Source organism: Hyperolius riggenbachi, chromosome 10 (assembly GCF_040937935.1).
Source record: "Hyperolius riggenbachi isolate aHypRig1 chromosome 10, aHypRig1.pri, whole genome shotgun sequence".
NCBI lineage: Eukaryota > Metazoa > Chordata > Amphibia > Anura > Hyperoliidae > Hyperolius > Hyperolius riggenbachi.
Genome location: NC_090655.1, coordinates 206,200,657 through 206,217,123, shown reverse-complemented (window position 1 = coordinate 206,217,123; position 16,467 = coordinate 206,200,657).

Below are 16,467 nucleotides of genomic sequence, written 5' to 3'. Positions count from 1 at the left end.
TTGATGCCAAGGCGCCCGGTAAAGCGTAAGATGGACTCGTCTACGCAGATGTTCTGTTCAGGGATATAAGCATCTGCAAATGTTGATGACAGGTGGTCTATGAGGGGCCGAATTTTGTGGAGCCGGTCATAAGCAGGGTGGCCCTTTTCATGACAGGTTTCGTCGTCGTTGAAGTGCAGGAAGCGCAGGATGGACTCAAATCGTGTCCTGGACATGGCAGCAGGGTACAAGGGAACATGATTTACTGGGTTCGTAGACCAATACGAACGCAATACATTCTGTTTCATTAGTCCCAAGTGAAGGATAAGGGCCAAAAAGATTTTAATGTCGGAAACTTGGACTGGTTTCCACCGGAAAGGCTGGGCATAGCTGCTCTCCGGGTGCTCGGTGATGAATTGTGTGGCTTTACGGTTGGTCTCAACCACAATTAAGTCCAAGAGAACCTGGGTGATGAACAGCTGCAAAAAGTCTAGGGCCGTTCCTAGATGAGCTGTCGCCACCTGGACTCCAGACTGGGCGGTGAAAGGGGGCACTACGGGTGCAGCGGAATCAGGGGATTGCCAATCTGGTTGTGCCAGCACCTCTGGGAGTCTATGGGTACTACGGGCCCGTCTTCTTCTTGGTGGCTGCGACGGGGGTACTACTGCACTTGCCACCGTACCAGTTTCAACTTCCATGCTGGCGCTCACCACTTCACCAGGGTCTACAGAAGTACTGGTACCAAGTCCAGGAGATGCTGCACTGCTGGTGCCTGCCTCACCAAGAAAACTATCATCAGCGCTAGCACCACCTTGCTGCCCTTGAGGCGGATCCTGCGCCACCTGCGGTCTAACGACATGGGGTCTGGTACGCCTGGCTCTAGCCGGGACCAAAGCCTCGTCATCACTTTCGGTCAGGGAACCACTGCTTTCCACAGGTTCAAATTCGGACCCGGGTGATTCGACGGATGATTCTTCCCAAAATAACTCATCCGACTGGTCCATATACCTGTATACCTCCTCATCGGAAAGCCCCCTTCTTGCCATTGTGGACTGCTAAATGTATGGGGTTTTCCTCCAAGACTACCCAGAAAAAAAGAGCACCTACCTAGCAAAAGGGAGTATTTGAGAGGTATTGGGGTTGGTGGGAAGTGGGGTCTCAGAGGCAATCAAACAATCACGGGACAATCAAATACAATTACAGCACAATCGACTCCCATCACAGCACAAGCAAATCTGATGCACTCGGAAGGTGGTGGTTGGAAGGTGGTGGTTGGAGGTGGTGGGGTTGGGTGTGGTGGGGGGAGGGTGGGGTTTGGTGTGGCGGGAAGTGGGGTTTCAGAGGCAATCAAACAACCACGGGACAATCGAAGCCGATCACGGGACAATCAATTACAATTACAGCGCAATCGAATACAATTGCAGCACAATCAAATCTGATGCACTCAGAAGGTGGTGGTTGGAGGTGGTTGGGGGGAGGATGGGGTTGGGTGTGGTGGGAAGTGGGGTCTCAGAGGCAATCAAACAATCACGGGACAATCGAAGCCGATCACGGGACAATCAAATACAATTACAGCACAATCGAATCCAATCACCGCACAATCAAATCTGATGCACTCGGAAGGTGATGGGGGGTGGGGGTGGTGGTGGGGTGGGGGTTGTTGGGAAGTGGGGTCTCAGAGGCAATCAAACAATCACGGGACAATCGAAGCAGATCACGGGACAATCAAATACAATCGCAGCACAATCGAATACAATCGCAGCACAGTCGAATACAATCACAGCACAGTCAAATACAATGCACTTGGACGGTGATTGGGGGGAGGGGTCTGAGGGCGATTTGAGGGGGTGGGGGGTTGATCAGGAGCCCGCACGGGGCAGACTGAGTCCTGATCTGATGAGAGGCAGACACAGGGGGTTACTGATCGCAGATCAGTTAGTGATTGCTGGGGAGGACAGATGTAAACAAAGAGCAGGGGATGTAATCAGGGGGGGGGTCTGAGGGCAATCGAGGGTCTGGGCAAATGATCGGTTACCCCCGCGGGGCAATTAGGGTCTGCTCTGATGGGTGGGGGTGCTGAGGGGTGATGGACAGGTGATAGACAAGTGATCAGAGAGGGATCAGGGGGTAAGGTAGCTGTATACAGATGTATACAGTATACAGGGGGGTAGTCTGGGATGGGGACTGGGGGTGATCTAAAGGTAGGGGGGATCAGGGGTGACTAGGAGGCAGTTAGGGACCTAAACTAAGGGACAGCGTCGCTAGTTAGTGGCAGGTGGGGGGGTGGGGGTTTTATAGGGGTCCAAGGGTGCTGGGCAGGGGTCTGCTGAGGTGATCAGGGGGGGTATGAAGCCTGGGGTGGGAGATCAGGGGGGCTGTGGGCAAAATAAAGTTATGTGCTGGTATACCTGAAAGTGCTTCATCCTCGCTGGTGGTCTCTGCAACAATGAGTCCACGAGGCGAGGAGGAAGCACGTATAAGGCACTTTGTTTACCTAACAAAGTGCCTTATACTCCCTGATTGGCTCCTTCTGCGGATTCCTCCGCTCGCCGGCGCTGCTAAGTGGCCGGCGAGCGGAGACTAAATGCCGGGCTATCGATCCCGGGCGGAGGATCGCGTCATGGATGACGCGATCGCTCCACCCATGCCCTTACAAGGACCGCCGCCTCTGTGGGTGAGCTGGTCCTTGCGGGCTCCACTTCCCGGCCGACGCTGTGCGTTAGGCTGTCGGGAAGTGGTTAAGAAGAGGAGGTGACGGAGAGGTTGTTACTTAGAAAAGAGGCCTTCTGGATAAAAAAGTGAGGTAGGATGATTCCTGATGGTTTAAATCAGGAATATGAATTATGACCATGTTTGCAATGCATAGAGTTGTTTATATTTTGCACCAATGCCCCATCAGGGCTTGCTGTTTGTGGCAATGTGGATTTATATAATCAACAATCATATTTTTTGTATTCATTTTTGATGCAGGGTGTTTAAAGTAGGGTGAAAATCATATAATTTTGTTTAACCTTCCTGGCAGTAACCCCGAGCTAAGTTCAGGCTAGCCTCCAGGAGCTCAATGCAGACCAACGGAGCACAGCGGGCATCTTTACTCTCCTTCCAGGGATCCAGGCGCAAGCAGCCATTCTACTTCCTCTCCACGGAGGCTCTGAATCACTCTGGTGAGATTGCTGTCAGTGATCTCACTACATTGTTACAGCGCCACCCGGAGGACGGAGGTGTGTAGGGTGCAGGGTCATCTTATGGACCTTTCCTCTCACCCCCTTCCCCCGCAACAAAATAAAAAGTCTGTAAGCTACTCTATTTAAGCTACACTGCCCATCTACACTACACTAACCCCTGCTTCCCCCACCAGTTACACTGCACTACACTAGAGATGGCTCGAACTTCCGATTTTAGGTTCATGGACTGTGGACGTGAACTTCCGCAAAAGTCCGCGAACCGGGAAACCGCAATAGACTTCAATGGGCAGGCAAACTTTAAAAACTACAAACACTGTTTCTGGCCATAAAAGTGATGGAAAAGATGTTTCAAGCAGGGATGAGCAGAAACTACGCCAGTGCGAATTTTCGCATCGTAGTTCGCATCTACGCATCGTAGTTCGTAGGCGAAGTCTCAAAACTACGCGTACGATTTTACGCGTTGCGAAGTACCGTTACGCGTAGTTTACGCCCCTACATGTAGTTCTCATGTGTATTGCGAAGTAAACTACGAATGCGTTATTTGCGTCTATTTTTCCGCATACGATTGTATGCATACAAAATTACGCATTGGAAAGGGGAATGTACGCAGAGTTACTGTTATAAGCATTTTTATAAGCATTTTGAATAGTAATTCATGCGTACATTTTTATGCATAATGGCATAAGCGTCCGCATGTACTACGCTACGCACTACGCGTAATTGCGTATTTTAATGCGTATTCTACGAAATGCATACGAAGCAATTATTTGGTTTTGAAGCCGTAGTTTGGCGAAGCGTAATTGCGTAAAACTACGCGTAGTTCCAGCGTAGCGAAGTTGGCTGACTACGACCATCCCTGGTTTCAAGGGGTCTAACACCTGAAGCAGGGCATGGCGGAGTGGGATACATGTCAAAAGTCCCTGGGAAAATTAGGGATTTGACGCTGAGCAGGGTTATAATCCCTAAAGGGCAGAAATCACATTGCATTCCTAAATTGGAGGCCTAAAGTGCTTGAAAACATCTTGCGTGTGTATACATGGATCAGCAGGTAGTGTAAGCAGTGTACTGCTTCACACTGACTGACCAAACTCCCAGTGTAACGTTCCACAAACAGATGGCCGTGCTGCTGGCTACGTTGGCGAGGGTGCAGGTGATGGCAGCTTTCCAGCCCATATGGTCGGGCTGAGGTAGCTCAATGACAGAACAACAGTGACTGTCCAGCTGATCGAATTTGGTCTGTCCACAATAAAGCAATGACCTTATTATCTTCTTGGGACAGACCAAACTCATGGTTTAATGCACCGCCGCAAACAGCCGCAACAGGGTTGTCATTAGTTGACACTCCCAGGAAATAAACTGTCAGTCCTCTGGGCGGCAATGTTTGTGTAGTGACGGCCGTGCACGTAGGCATGTTGGCGAGAGTGCAGGCCATGAAGATGAAAATTGAAAAATAAGTTTTTTTTGTTTTTTTTTGATTGATTGATTGAAAATTGAAGAGTTATTTATCGAATTCTACACAGTTTTTTTCCCTAATATTTTACTTTGATAACTGTGGTAAAGCCAGAGCTAATACCTGCCGACGAGAGCTGACCTGTACGGTGCCATAAAGAAATTGTGCTGTGTACAAACACCTATGCCTTCTCAAGTTGTAGTACCTGTTTTGATCAGTTTCAGGGAAAGGTAAGTTATTGAAAAAAAATATTTTTAAAGTTATACATGGATAGATTTGTTATTAATAATATATATATATATATAAATTAAAGGTAATTAATAATTCTAATTTCAATGATAATTTAAAAAAAAAGTAAACAAAGTCAGCAGGTGTCAGGCTGGCAGCAGCAGGCCTGCCTGCCATTCGTGGTGAGGGTGGTGTCACCCAACTCCCAAACCCAACCCCAATGGAAAGGGCCACGCTTTGGTGGGGCCCGGGGCCGCCCATGCACGTTTTGTGGTTGTGGACCACACTGTCACCAACCGCGACTTGGTGGATTTCTTCCCACTCTCCCACCATCTCAGGCAAGGATGTGGCATTCCCACTCACTACATATGTGTAATGAAACTGCAAACACTAGAACTTTATGATGGAAGCAAGCAGACTGGCTCACTGTACAACCTATTATTTTTTTGGTTTTCTTAAAGCATGTTTGTCAAATTTAACAAAAATTATTTCTAACGTTTTTTATATTTGTGTGCTGCTTTTATTAATATGTGCATACCATTGGTGTTCGTGTTTTGCGATCAGGTGTCTTCGCAAAGCAGTTGTCCCTAGTTGGGTGTTGGGCTTCCCACGACTCAGTTTCTTTTGGCAGAGGTTGCAGATGGCATTGCTGCTATCAAAGGCACACAAACAAAAACAATGCCACACTGGTGAGCTTTGGAATGTCAGCAGTCGGGTGGTGGCAACAGCAGGCTATGAAGGGCATGTATCACTAACTGCATCATGTGTAAATAACTCCTCTGACACATCAAGTGGAGCAGCTGTGTTGCTAGTGGTGGTGTTAAGTTTTTGTGGGAAACCAGAAGCAGAGCAGGAGGAGGACGGTGCGGAAGCTGTAGAAGATGTGGTGCGCTGTTTAAGCCAATCAACCACGTCCTCAGAATTTTGGGGGTTAAAGGTACGTGCCTTCTGAACACTGTACTTTGGTCAAGGGCCACACAAAATCACGTCAGCACGACCTCAAAAATACCTGTGGGGCGGCCTTCCTCTGCCATTTTTTTCCCATATTGGGGGTATGCAGTACTACTAACAATATTCAATAGTGGTAGACAGTGTGTGTGTGTGTGTGTGTGTGTGTGTGTGTGTGTGTGTGTGTGTGTGTGTGTATCACTGGGCTATGTACTTTAACACAAACACAGAGATATCCTATATAGTACTTTCAATCGCAAATACAGTTGCACTGCTTATGATAGACAGTGTGCTGGCTTGCTTGCAATAGTTAGAAGAGTATAGTAGAACTACAAGGGCCAGCAACTGACTGTGGCCTGTATGCAATGTGTAACTATCAAATCCCAGCTGGTTTGGCTGGCAACTCTCTGTGGGCCGTATCTACCCTCTTTCCCTGAAAATAAGACCTACCCTGAAAATAAGCCCTAGCTGGAATTTTGAGCATGTTGGAAATATAAGCCCTACCCTGAAAATAAGCCCTAGCGGAAGTTAAAGAGGAGGAAGAGGCAGCCAGTAAGTGGGGACACAATGGTGCAGTGCCAATCTGGCACCGGTCCTGTCATCCCAGCACACAGCAAGGATATCAGTTGTGTGCAGGGATGACAGGGCAGGTGACAGTAACATACTTGCAAATCCATTAATGTGACAGTACAAAGGAACAGTAAATGTTCTGCTGAGAGACATTTCCTAATAGAAATATAAGACATGCCCTGAAAATAAGCCCTAGCACATTGTGAGGCTTGGTGGTGTATTCTCCACAGTCAGCATGCAACGCATGAGCTGGCGTGGAGGAGGTACACACACTAGCACCAGGAAACAGGCTATCCCTAGTATAGTGGAGGGGAGGACTGACTCCAATAGGAGATTGTGGCGCACAGAGCCGGTGCAGATCTGACAGCCACAAACAATGCTTACGTTATAACGTCTCAGCGCAAAGTAGCGCTGAGCGCACAAACCAGAACTGAGGAGATCAGGACAGGTAGACAGAATGAACGCTTGCTAGCTAGCGGCTACTTAGCGACAGCAAGCATCCAAAACCAGACAGACTGGAATGAGGCAGCCAATGCGATGCGGCGATGGCGTGCCTCACAAAGACAGGACAGGACAGTCAGAAAATAGCAGGATTAAGATAGATGAACGTAACACAGATAAATATACAATAAGTATGTTTTCCTAGCGCATTACAATTACAGCTATCAATGAAACTATTTGTAACGTCTGACTAACATATGTATATATCGGCAATGAACCGATATATGACATAAGCAGGAACGCTGACTAGGAATGGAGTAATACAGGGAACAGGACTCAGAAGGATTCGCTATCTCTTCGCAGAGATGAACGCAATCCACAAACGGTAACAGAACAGGATTCAGAAGGATTCGTTATCTCTTCGCAGAGATGAACGCAATCCACAAACAGTAACAGAACAGGATTCAGAAGGATTCGTTATCTCTTCGCAGAGATGAACGCAATCCACAAACAGAACCAGGAGCAGGGTAACTACCTCAGCACGGGTGGTCACGGTACGCGCAACCTACCAAAACGTGCTGGAAAGCTGACTAACTGCACACAGGATATAAACAGTTCGTGTACGTATACATCAGCGACACTGATGTATCACGTAACACAAATACAAGGAAAATAATAAACGTGCTGGTATGCATATATATTGGCAATGAACCAATATATGATGCAAAGACCAGCAAAGTATCTTTATAACAAGAAACACGATCGGGGGCTAAAGCGACAGCAAGACTGGCTTAAGCTGAAGCTATGAAAAAACCCAAGGAAACCCTGCAGGAAGCAGATCTTTATACTGAGGTCATCCAATGGGAGCAGACATGCAGATTCCCACACAGGTGAATGATAATCAGTCACAAGCTGACAGCAGGGAAAGACAGACAAAGCTATGCAGCTTGCATGGAAATAGATCAGAACTGCCTGAGCTGCAGCACTACTACTTCCAGTAATAGCTGCTGCAGCAGCGATCATTACAGTACCCCCGCCTTTAAAAGCGGATTCCAGACGCTTTTCAAAACTGAAATTCCCAACAAAACAGTCTGACTGATAATTCATGATGACCGGGACAGCCCGGCAAGACCGAATTCCAGAATCAGTCCCCACAAGACTGGACCCATCAGAACCAGAACCTACAGAACCATGCCCATCAGTACTACAAGCCCCAGTGTGACACCCATCAGAACCATGATTTCCAGAAGAAAGCCCTCCGAAACTCCCTGAGCGATACCCACCGCCTTCCAGGAACCGGTCAGAAACGCCAAAGCCTTTGCAATGCCCACCGGTACTGTCTTTACCAACACAAAACCCACTGTTGAACCAGTCCAAGGCACCAGGACAAGTTTTCTCAGAGACCTCCCAGAACACCTTGAAGCTCCAAAGAGATCCCCATAGGTCAGAATGCCCCTTAGGCTCACATGGAGAACCATCAAGAACCCCTATGGAACCTAGGGCAATTCCCGAGTCAGGGCCACAAGGACAAACATCAATATCAGGGCTTTCAGGGACCAGAACCATCTCTGGGCATGCAGGCAGACTGGCAATATCAGAACGTGTTCCCACTAAGGAAGCATCAGAGCACGCTAACACCTTAGACACACTTGGGCATTCTGGCACACAAAGAACATCTGGGCACACCGGCACAAGAGAAACCTCTGGGCATGTCAAGGAACTGTGAGCCTCAGGGTCAGCCAAGACAGGACCAAAACCAGGACTGGCCAAAAAAAAATCATCATGACTAAACTTCGCAACTACTGGACTTTTACACGAGAATGCTGGATCAGACTTAGATGTCGCTGATTCCAGCAAAGTCAGTAACAAATCAGATTCAGGGGCACTAACAAGACAGGACAAATCTTCTGATGTATGCACTGAACCAGATAGGGACTCCACAACTACCTCTGGACTGGACAGAGACTCATTTAATACACTGGATTGGAGCTCATGAGGCGCTGCAGAACAAGTCAGTATTGCAGCAGCCCCCACTGGACTAGGCAAAACTGAGGAATTCCCTGGACAGGAAGGGGACTCTGGAACCTCTGCCACAGCGGCCAGAGAACCAGAATCTTTCAGGATACAGGGCTGGGTTTCAGGAACACTCATCAGACCGGACTGAAATTCTGAGATTTCTATTATTTTGACCAGAGAATCAGAATTATCCATGTTACAGGGCAAGACTTCTGAAACATTCAGAGGACAGGGCTGGAGTTCCTCGGCTGTTACAACACTGGAGAGGGACTCAACAACATTGGTTAAATCAGACTGTGTACAGGACAAGGTATCTGACACACTTGCTGACGAGGACAATATTTCAATGGCTTCTGCTTTGCTGGGCAGAAATTCATCAATTTTTATTAGAGCAGACTGTAATTCCAAAACAGCTGCTAGACAAGTGAATATTACTGCAACACCAACTGAGGTAAGCAGTGCTTCAGCCTCCTCTGCTAGAGGGTTTAAAGTATCCAAAGTACTGGGTGAAGCATAAGGCTCTGCGACCACAGCTTCACTGGACAGGATCACTGAACAGTCCATATTGCAGGGCAAAACCATGGAAGCACCTGCTGGACAGCATAATGATTCTGTGACCTGAGTTTCATTGGAGAGATCTACTGCACAATTCATGGTACAGGGCAAATTTATTGGAAAATTTTCTGAACAAGGTAATAATTCTGCGATTTCAGGTTCACATAGCAGATGCTCTGAGCTATTCACGAAACTAGAGCGAGGTGTAGAAACAGGAAGATCAAGACACAATGTTTGCGCATCTGAATCACCATTCATTTGTAAAATTGGAAAATTCAGATGCTGGGGTTCTGAGTTTACTAGACAGGATTGCTGGGACTCGGAAACTGATGTAGTGCATCTATTGGCATCTGCTGGATCAGACAGGAGTTGAACTTTATTAACACAGGTAATTTCTGCAGAAGTGTTTGCAGAGACAGGCAAGATTTTTCTGGTGTCTGTTTCACTAAACAAAGAGTCATGAGTACTGGCTAGGCTGGACTCGGAAGTCAGCAGGACCTCTGGATTCTCTGCTGAGAAATTTGCGCAGGGCAAGGTTAAGAATGTATCAGTGGCTTCTGTTTTACTGGGAAGTAACACTGAGTTATCCATGGTACAGGGTGGAATTGCAGGAACTTCAATTTCACACAAAAAGAGCTCCGAATCACCTGCTGAATCAGCCAAAGGTGCTGAAGCAGGCGGGTCAGAACGCCAAATTTGCGAATTCGGAGTCACATAAAAATCATCCAAAATCAGTTCCCACACATCAATCAAGGGAGCCACACAGTCATACCTACACACACCAGCCTCTATTAGGTTATAGGCTGACTTAATGCATGCGTTCAATACCATTTCACTTTTTGCACTGTAAAATTGACAAAATGAACTTGAATCATTCTTCCATTCACAGACCAGGGCTTCCATCTCTCCCCTCTCGAATGGAGGATCCCATGCATACTTAACAGCGAAACATTTAGGCTGATCACAGTCTGCAGATATGATTGTGGCAGGCACATGTATAGGGTTAATTAGCAGATGATTGGCAGATTCCTTATTCTTAAGAATCTCCAATACCTGTAGCAAGTGTTGAACTGTAGTGTATGCAAACTTCCCTTGGTTCACAAATAAGTTGATTTGTTCAATACTCTGTAATATCTCATCATAATCATACTCAGATAATTCTTTTAAACAAAAATCTTTATTTTCCCTAGCCAGGGAGGAAAGTTCATTAGTAGTTTCATAAGTCCATTTAACTCCCCTGAAAGAAAATTGCATTTCATTATCTGTTAATGGCAGAATCTCATTATAGGTCTCAGTCGCTAAGGATAACGATTCTGCAGATTGGACACGTTTCTTAGAACGTTTGCGTTTTGCCTTTGACCTTGCGGTTTTTGGTGATTTATTCAAAGCTGCAGGAAAATTATCAGTAACACTTTCTGCTTGCTGCTCATTCTTGCAAGCAATTGAAGGAGCAGCTGATTGGCCTGCTGCCAGGAGTTCATTAAGAGGAAAAGGCAATGGATCTATGCGCAACCAGTTATGGATCACAAACGCTAGAAATTCCAGCGGTCTCTCTTTCAAATCGGAATGATTGAGAACATCAAATGCCCACTGGAATAATTCCCCTTTAAACAAAATATAACTTAGTTGGAGTGCCCAGGTTGAAACAGGAGTCGCTTGGAGATCAGGATTGGCAAGGAACCTGGCACATTCAGAGAAAAACTCATTTTCTGTTTCAGAGCTAAGTTCTTCAAATTTCTTAAAGGAACAGGAACCATAATTAACAGTGTCATACTTTCTGGGAATCCCCCCCACAATGGGGATTGGTAATGGGGTTTTCATAATGTGAGGCTTGGTGGTGTATTCTCCACAGTCAGCATGCAACGCATGAGCTGGCGTGGAGGAGGTACACACACTAGCACCAGGAAACAGGCTATCCCTAGTATAGTGGAGGGGAGGACTGACTCCAATAGGAGATTGTGGCGCACAGAGCCGGTGCAGATCTGACAGCCACAAACAATGCTTACGTTATAACGTCTCAGCGCAAAGTAGCGCTGAGCGCACAAACCAGAACTGAGGAGATCAGGACAGGTAGACAGAATGAACGCTTGCTAGCTAGCGGCTACTTAGCGACAGCAAGCATCCAAAACCAGACAGACTGGAATGAGGCAGCCAATGCGATGCGGCGATGGCGTGCCTCACAAAGACAGGACAGGACAGTCAGAAAATAGCAGGATTAAGATAGATGAACGTAACACAGATAAATATACAATAAGTATGTTTTCCTAGCGCATTACAATTACAGCTATCAATGAAACTATTTGTAACGTCTGACTAACATATGTATATATCGGCAATGAACCGATATATGACATAAGCAGGAACGCTGACTAGGAATGGAGTAATACAGGGAACAGGACTCAGAAGGATTCGCTATCTCTTCGCAGAGATGAACGCAATCCACAAACGGTAACAGAACAGGATTCAGAAGGATTCGTTATCTCTTCGCAGAGATGAACGCAATCCACAAACAGTAACAGAACAGGATTCAGAAGGATTCGTTATCTCTTCGCAGAGATGAACGCAATCCACAAACAGAACCAGGAGCAGGGTAACTACCTCAGCACGGGTGGTCACGGTACGCGCAACCTACCAAAACGTGCTGGAAAGCTGACTAACTGCACACAGGATATAAACAGTTCGTGTACGTATACATCAGCGACACTGATGTATCACGTAACACAAATACAAGGAAAATAATAAACGTGCTGGTATGCATATATATTGGCAATGAACCAATATATGATGCAAAGACCAGCAAAGTATCTTTATAACAAGAAACACGATCGGGGGCTAAAGCGACAGCAAGACTGGCTTAAGCTGAAGCTATGAAAAAACCCAAGGAAACCCTGCAGGAAGCAGATCTTTATACTGAGGTCATCCAATGGGAGCAGACATGCAGATTCCCACACAGGTGAATGATAATCAGTCACAAGCTGACAGCAGGGAAAGACAGACAAAGCTATGCAGCTTGCATGGAAATAGATCAGAACTGCCTGAGCTGCAGCACTACTACTTCCAGTAATAGCTGCTGCAGCAGCGATCATTACACACATCTTTTAGAGCAAAAATTAATATAATTATTTTCGGTGAAAGACGGTATATGCAGTGTCACCCACAAAGATCGAGCTGGCCTGGCAACTGTCTGTGGGCTCTATCAAAGTCAGTGTCACTCACAAAGACAGCAATGCTTTAGTAAGTTAAATCACAAATACAGTAGAAACATATGCAATGGTATGGTAATACAGTGTGCTGCCAGTGGTGGGACTACAAATCCCAGCTGGCCTGGCAACTGTGGGCTCTATCCATGCAGTGTCATCCACAAAGACAGCTATGCTTTAGTAAGTTAAATCACAAATACAGTGAAAAGATATTCAATGGTAATACAGAGTGTGCCTGGCACAGTACAGCAACTGGGCCCAATATTAGCTCTCAAAAGAGCTTTTGTGGGGTGCTTTCAGCAACAAAATTCAGCGAGGAGCAAGCTAACAACCAGTGGTGTATCTAGGCAAGACAGCGCCCAAGGCAAATACTAAAATTGTGCCCCCCAGCCCCCCCACACACACACCTACAATTAACAGCATCCTGTCTAACCTTTTTGGACAGGGTAACCCCATCATGCATTCAGAACACACAGGCACACACAAATACCAGAATGTAACAGTCACTATGAGATAAATGAGACTATCCTTCTGATCCTCTGCCACTAATACTTTAAGGCAGGGAACATACTTGACTGTTTTCATACGCGTTTTCTGCACAGAAGAACTGAAAACTCATGTTAATCAAGGAGCTAGTTCACACTTAATGTGTTTTTCTTGCACAGAAAAAAAACTGACATTCTGCATGATAATTCTGCTCATTTTGTCAGTTTTCTGTATCAATTACATTAACTGTTGTGAAAAAAGCACACACTTGGTGTGCAGAAAATGTGCGCAAAAAAAGCTGAGTTGTAAACTGAAAAACAAGTGTGATCCCTGCCTTAGCCATAGACCCTGAACAAGCATGCAGATCAAATGTCTATAACACATCTGACAAGATTAGCTGCATGCATGTTTCAGGTGTGTGATTTACACCCTAGTGACCAGAAAGATCAGCAGGATTTCCATGCAAAGAGTATCGTTTAAAAGGAAATAAATATGGCAGCCACCACTCTCATAGGAATGAAAGCAATGAAACATTTGCAGTGACAATTATAACATAATAAAAGCCTGACAGCCTGTTAAATATCAGTAGATAGGTACTGAGCTAGAAATATAATGCATTTTAACAACTGAGGTACACTGTACAAGAGAGAGGTTGTTAAAACTGGCCACAGAGATGCCAGCAGGGTAATGGTTAAAGTGCAGAGAGTGTCATAAATAAAAGTAAGTAAACCGCACACTGAGATAAGGCTGAGGAATGTGTGAATGACAGAGCTGAATGGATGTAAGACCTTGTAACCTCCAGACCAAAAGCATCTGCTGCTATCTCAGGGGACTGAGACATGATCTGTCTAAAGGTGGCCATACACGGTACAATTTTTTCATCCAATCTTACCATTTCTATGTAATATAAGGGAACTGCCTAAATTATCCTTTCAATATATTCGCTTAATTTACCCTTATACTACATAGAAATGGTAAGATTGGATGAAAAAATTGTACCATGTATGGCCACCTTTAGGGAGTGAGGGAAAACTTCGGAGCTCACCTCTCAATAGCTTGTAATGTAGATATAAGATAAAGGCTGAGACGGGCAGGCTGCTGGATGATTGTTACTCCCTTAGACTCAGGAATGCTGTCAGCAGCAATGCCCCCCCCCTGATGATTGAAGAGGGAGGTCGCCTAGGGCACGTGTCATGCCTGCATCCCTCCAGATACGCGTCTGCTAACAACAGCCTAACTAACGCTTTCCCTAGCTCCAAATGTCGCTCCCTTCCTCTCACTATAGCAAGATCAGCAGACTGAGAACATGGCTGACGCTGCTGTGTTTTTATAGGGTGGGGGGGCAGAGGTCAGTGGGTGAGTGCAGCCTGATTGGCTTCCATGTGTCTGATGACTGTGATGTAGAGGGTCAAAGTTTAGCCCAATGACGAGGTATAGGAGGCGGGTTAAACGCGCTATGTATTTGCTACCCGCGGCGGGTGCGGGTAGCTGATATCCGCGCGAACTTCCCACCGGGCGAACCGTTTGGGCCATTTCTACACTACACTACACTGACTGCACTACACACACTACACTACTCTAACCCCTGCTGCCCTCCCAGTTAAGCTGCACTACACTAACACTTCAGCTCTCACCTGATCCTGCCGCCATGCACCTCTTCCCCCTTGCTCTGGTCCTGCTTCTCCATGTGTTCTTCTTCTCCTCCAGAACAGGCCTGGAAGCGTAGTAAAGCGCAGTCTGGAAGGCCACACATGATAGTGTGGCCTGCAGGGTAAGGATAGTGTTAATGGAATAAGGGGGTGGTTACAGGGAGTAGTGTGAGGTTGGAATAGGAGGCGGGGGGGCGGAGTTTGCCAGTCAGGCGCTAGGAAAGAAAGCTGGCTGGACGCACCCTGTTGCCTGCATCATGGAGGGGATTGAGGCCTTGGTGACCCGGATTAGAGAGGAGGCGGCTTCCAGGGGACCAGACTGGGTAGCCCGACAGATCGCCGCCATGTCCGCTGGCCCTAGCGGGCAGCAGGAGGAACTCGGGCGGAGGGCATCCAGACTGCCCAATCGTCTCAGCCCCGAGCCGACCGGAGGGTCGCATAGGAGGTGTGGGAGTCCAGCGCGGGATCCCCAGGCGCCCCCTGCTAAAAAGCATTCCACAGGGGGCTCGGCCAAGGGGAATCCCAGAGGCAAGACCGGAGGATCGAGCGGCGGCAGGCGGAGAAGGCGGGAGTGGCGGTCGCTACGCAGCAGGCCTCTCATGCGGCCAGGAAGAAAAGAGGTGACAGCTCCAGCCACACGGGCGCCGCCTCATCGCAGAGTGGGGCGGTGGCCCGCAGTTCACCCCAGAGGGACGCTCCGGCCACCAGAAGCAGGAGCCATGACATGGTGGCTGGGAGCAGCTCTGGGAGCAGCCAGGAACAAAATGTTGCGCCCCCCTCCAGCCAGGAAGGGCAGGGGATCGGACAGCAAGGTGGTGATGTGGGAGGAGGCAGCAGCATGGCAGCAGCGACCGTGGGAGCACCAGGAATCTCAGCAGGATCCGAACAAGCGGTCGGGCAGGGCGCCCCTCCTGCGCCACCAGGTGAGGCCAACGCCAGCATTGTTTTTAATAGTATGCCGGATAGTGGGGGGATGGGATGGCAAGCGGGGAGGGCGCAGGCCACGGGGGTGGTGCCAGGCAATGCGCAGGCCGGGATTCTCCCAGCTCTGGAATCATTCCTTGAAGGCATGAGGTCCCTGTTGGGGGGGGGCGCCAGTGGTTCAAGTTACACCAGCGGGGGTTTGGACAGGCCCATTGCAGGCACAGGCGCCTGTGGTTTGCCAGTTGCCGGAGTGGCAGTCCGCCATCCCCGGCGGGGCAATAGCCGGAGTGCCTAGCCTACAGACGGGTACGGTTAGTTCCCCGGGGGCTGTGGGGGGGGGGGCGCAGTGCAGCAGGCGCAGGCAAGGGTGACATTGCCTCTAGTAGAGGCAGGAAGCTCTGAGGTTGCTGTGTAGACCAGTGAGGGCGAAGTGGAGATGGAAAAGGCGGGTGAGGCTGAGGTGATAAGGCTGGCCGATGCGTCTAAAGCAGAAATGTATGTTTGCCTCAGCGGTCCCTTAGGCGTCCATTTAAAGGCAGAGGTCCGCGAAAAAATTTGGAAGGGAGAGTTTGTTGAAATGTTCTCCCTTTTGCACCTGGCCAAGTTCAACTTGGATAAGGTAAAATCTACCGAATCCAAGAAAGAGGAGGAGGAAAGGCGCAGGTATCGTTTGATTCCACGCACCTTTCAGAATTGGCTGCAGGGTTTTGAGATCCTGGCATGCGTTGTTGGAGAGAAGAACCCGGAGTGTTGTTCAGCCCTTTTTTGTTACCAGAATGCTATAGGTGAGGCGTATAGGAGGTATGGAGGGGACGCCTGGCTGAGATACGACGAGG